Raw genomic sequence first — 5,282 nt, 5'->3', positions numbered from 1 at the left:
GATATTATTTATACAATGTGTCCCCTTGCCCCATTCTCACCATGTATATATAGAAACACACATAAATTGTTAAATAAAAGTATAAATTTTGCTTTATGAAAACACGGAGTTCTCTTATCCAAAACAGTAAAGCTCATCTTAAAAAATATTAAAATATTAGAAACCTATGTGCTATATGAGAGCTCTGGTGGTGTAGTGCTTAAGGCATGAGACTGCTAACCAGAAGGCTGGTGATTTAAACCCACCAGCCACTCCTCAGAAGGAAGACTGAGCAATTTACTTCCATACAGATACTGCCTCAGAAACCCGAGGCGGTGTTACTATGAGTCAGATTCGACTCAATGGCAGTGAGTTTGGTTTTTTGGTTTTTATGTGCTATGTAATTATATGTATACAAGTATGTGTCAGTTAACATCTATGATATATTCTGTGAAATAGGACATTACATGATTTGGATGTTGTGCAAACACGTATTAAAACCTTAGGGGAGGCCACTTCTGGTCATCCTTTTCACCACTGCTGCTGGAGCTGCTGCTGGAGGTTGGAGGAATGTGTGGCCCTAAGAGCAGAGTGAAAGGAAGTAAGCAGGGAGGGAATGGAGTGCGTCCAACCCTGCCCTGCCTGAGCAGCAGGAGCAGCCTGGGCCCCTGCAGCCTTCATCACCATCTGCCCCCCAAACAAAGCCAGAGTGCTGTGCCTCGAGCCATGCCCTGTGCTTCCCCTGCTTTTATCCTACTTGTTGACCAGTGCTGCAAGATTCTGGGTTTGAGGACTTAAAAACCATTAGGGAAAAATAATAAACAGAAGGAGAGCTGCTTTCCTCCCCTTCTGGGATTACAGAGGAGACACATATATGGTCAGATATTGCCCAAAGGGATATTAAGCAGCACATATCTGTGTTTGATATAATTTATAATGCCTATAACTATGCCTTAGGAGCTCTGGTAGCATAGTGCCTAAGGCACTTGACTGCTAACCAGAAGGCTGGCGGTTCAAACCCACCAGCCACTCCTTGGAAGGAAGGTTGGGCAATCTACTTCGTAGTGATACAACCTCGGAAACACAAGAAGGGGTTACTATGAGTCAAGAACAGCACATAACAACAACAACAAAACTATGCCTTGAACTATAACCTTTAGAAGTAGCTTGTCTCGTTCCATTTAATTATATTTAGGTGATCAGGCTCACTGAACATTTGAAACTTACTCTTTAAAAAAAAATCTAAGATTAGTTAACATGTCCTGTTTCTAATACTACAGAAGTCTTGTAATTATGGCTCACTGTTGGTGTGATTGTCTTAGCAAGGTTTCTATTTTTCTGTTCTTTATAACCTTTAAGCACATACTGCTTTCTTATAAGGTTTATATGTTCTGACCTAATCCTCAGCAATCAATTTTTTGTTCACAGTTCCTGAAAAAATTTATATATGTATATGTATAAAACACCAAACTCCCTGCCTGTGCCTCTCAGAGTTTCTTTGTTTCAAGATTATAAGTGAAAGATATCTATGGCCTTGATCCTATTCCTCTCTCCACTGAGGGATCTTGAACCTTGAATTTATCTTTTTCTTTTTAGTATCTTCAATCCTTTTCATTCTGTAGACTCTTTGCCTTTGTCTACTACCTACAAATCAGTGTAAGTCTTTTTTTCAGGAAGCTGAGAGAGAGGTTCTTTCTCACCAGACTTTTTGAGTAATTCAAATGCTTGGTGTTTACTTCCTCACCACCAACTGCTTTTCTCAAATTCTTATATTCTAGCATCTACTCACGGTACTTCATAAAAATTATATGACTTTGTATCACCAAGCCCTTCAGTACCTTACTATTGCTTACCAAATGAAGTTCAGATTCCTTGGTTTGAGTGCTTTGTAATCTGACCCCAAATTACTATTCCAGTGTTCTCTTCTATGTTTCAACCAAGACTAAACTTGTATTCTTCAAATATATTTTACCCTTTTCTACCTCTGCCTTTGCTTGTAACTGTCTTATCTGCTACACATTTCACTTTACTTTGTGATGAAGGCCTACTCAGCTTCAGTAATTTTCTTTGATTCACTCAATGTACTTCCTCTATCTTCCAAATTCCAACAGTAACTAACTAATTGCTGTAGAGTTTATCCTGACTTCTGGAGACTCCATGTGTCAGAGCAGAACTGTGCTTTATAGGGTTTTTAATGGCTGATCTTTTGGGGGAATAGATTGTCAGGACTTTCTGGGTGAACACAAATTTCCAACCTTTCGGTTAGCAACCAAGTGTATCTGTTTGACCACCCAGGGACTCCATGGTATTTTGCTTATGTCTCCCTTGCGAATGAGCTATGTGTGTATGCGTGTGTGTGTTACTTGTCTTTTTCTTCCTACTTAGTTATAAATTCCTTGATCTCTGGAATTGTTGTCTTGTTCTCAATACTGTTCCTCATATTTACTAGGTACTTAGGGAAATGAGGGAGCTCTGGTGGCATAGTGCCTAAGGCATTTGACTGCTAACTACAAGGCTGGCGGTTCAAACCCACATGCCACTCCTCCGAAGGAAGGTTAGGCAATCTACTTCCGTAGTGATACTGCCTTGGAAATCCAAGGAGGGGTCGCTATGAGTCAGATCTGACTCAGCAGCAGTGCGTTTGGTTTGGTTTGATAGAGAAAAGAACAAATGAAAAAAATGAGGGAAGATATTTTTAAGATCAAGAATTATCAAATATTTTGAGTACTAATGATCCCCCCCCCATACAGACACAAAACATTCTCCTTGTAGAGCTGTATTAGGAACAATATTACTAGTAGAAAGTAAGACTATATCCTATATATGCAGTAAAAAAAAAATAACGCAAGCTTATATATGTTTTGCTACTAGAAAATAAACTCCATGGAGGGTGGAACTTTGTTTTATCATCTGTTCTATCTCCAGATTCTAGAACAATGCCTGGCACATAGTTCGTGCTCAATATTTATTTGTTGACTGAATGAATGGGTAAATATATGTTTCTGAAAAACAAAACACAACCATTAAATTAGGTGTAATCAATTGCTATTGTGGTATTATTTTTTCTGTGGTATTTGCTTTTTAAAATTTGCTTTTTATTCTTAATTTGGCAAGTAGCAAAGGAAAGAATTGAAAAAAGTTAATGGGTAAAACTAAAATTCGTTTTCTCATTTTTTTCTGGAAATTGGTTCAGTTTGACAAAGATTTGTTCTTGAAAGTGGTTGAACTGGTCACTACCATCCCCTACCCCCATGCCAAGATAAGAGTTCTTGTGTTAGTTATAGAAGCCTCACTGGATATTTGGCATTTGCTTCCTTGTAGTGCAATGGTTAAAGCACTCCACTGCTAACTGGTTGCTAACTGAAGGATCAGCAGTTCAAACCCGCCAGCTACTCTGTGGGAGAAAGATGTGGCAGTCTGTTTCTTTAAAGATTACAGCCTTGGAAATCCTATGGGGTAGTTCTATTTTGTCCTTAAAACAAAAAAACACCTCACTGCCATCAAGTTGATTCAGACTCATAATGACCCCCATTGTGTTTCTGAGGCGATAAATTTTTATATAAGTAGATTGCCCAGTCTTCCTTCTATGGAGTGGCTGATATGTTTGAACTGCCAGGCTTCTGGTTAGCGGTCAGATGCCTTAGGCAGTAAGCCATAAGAGATTCGGAATCAACTTAGTGGCAACTGGTGGTGGTACCTTGTATTCTTAGGAGCCCTGGTTGTGCAGGGATTGAGCACTCAGCTGCCAACCAAAAGGTCAAAAAGTCAGTGGTTGGAAACCACTAGCTGTGCTCTGTGAGAGAAAAATGTGGCAATCTGCTTCCATATAAGGTTGTTATGAATCGGAATCAACTTGATGGCAATGAATTTACCTTGTATTCTTATTCTAGGAGCCCTAGTGGTACAGTGGTTAAGCTCTGAGCTGGTAACGGAAAGGTCAGTGGTTCGAACCCACCAGCTGCTCCATGGGAGAAAAATGTGGCAGTTTGCTTCTGTAAAGAATATAGTTTTAGAAACCTTACGGGAAAATTCTGCTCTGTGTTGTAGGTTTGCTATGAGTTGAAATTTACTCCATGTTGGTGGGTATTTTGGGAGTGCTGGTGGCATAGTGCCTAAGGCATTTGATTGCTAACCAGGAGGCTGGCGGTTCAAACCCACCGGCCACTCCTCGGAAGAAAGGTTGAGCAATCTACTTCCATAGTGATACTGCCTCGGAAACCCAAGGAGGGGTTGCTATGAGTCGGATCCGACTCAACGGAAGTGAGTTTGGGTTTGAGTTTTTGGTGAGTATTCTTAATTCTAATTAATCTCTTTTGTTGAAGCTCTTATTTCTCTTTGTAGCTCTAAGTCTCTTTATCTTATTCCTCATTAATAGGTACATTCATTCATTTTTTTAATGAACAAATTAACAAATTTTTACTGAACACTTGCATTGTGCTAAGCCTGGAGTGAGAGAGATCCAGAGGCCTATTCTAGTTAAAAGGAGAGGCCTAGTGGCACAGTGGTTAAGTGCTTGATTGCTAACTAGAAGGTCAGTTGTTCAAACCCGCCAGCTGCACTGAGGGAGAAAGATGTGGCAGTCACCTTCCATAAAGATTATGGAAGATTATAGCTGTGGAAACCTTATGGGCAGTCCTACTCTGTCCTATGAAATAGAACTATGAAATGGAACACATAAAGATCAATATCCTAGGCATTAGTGAGCTGAAATGGACTGGATTTGGCCATTTTGAATCAGACAATGATATGATCTACTATACCTGAAATGACAGATTGAAGAGGAGTGGTGTGGCATTCATCATCACAAGGACTGTTTCAAGATCCTAAAGTACAGTGCTGCCAGTGATAGGATAATATCCATACACTACAAGGAAGACCAGTTAATACAACTGTTATTCAAATCTATGCATCAACCTCCAAAGCCAATGATGACGAAATTGAAGATTTCTTTCTTTTTTTTTTTTTGTGATTTGGGTAAAACATTACAGAGCAAATTCACTTTCCATACAGCAGTTCACATACACTTTGTCTCAAGACATTGACTACAATTTATCACAGTGTAACAGCTCCCCTCCCACTTCCTCCTGATAAGTTACCTCTTCCCTGTGTCTTTCACTCCATGCACTCCTGCTCCCTGAGCTGTCTCCCAGTGCATGAACAGCCCTTCTTACTTCCATGATTATTCTCTCCAAGGAGTGTATCTACATCAGGTAAATGTTCAACTCATATGCCTATATTTTGTTTGGCTGGAAGCCAGAGTGTGGGTTCAATTCCAGACCTGAAGGGCAGCAAGGGGCCATAGT

The sequence above is a fragment of the Orycteropus afer genome, unplaced genomic scaffold (genome assembly GCF_000298275.1).
Source record: "Orycteropus afer afer isolate SDZICR_OR568_19922 unplaced genomic scaffold, OryAfe1.0 scaffold00014, whole genome shotgun sequence".
Classification (NCBI taxonomy): domain Eukaryota; kingdom Metazoa; phylum Chordata; class Mammalia; order Tubulidentata; family Orycteropodidae; genus Orycteropus; species Orycteropus afer.
The sequence above is the reverse complement of the archived record's forward strand: the minus strand, read 5'-3'. Positions refer to the sequence as shown.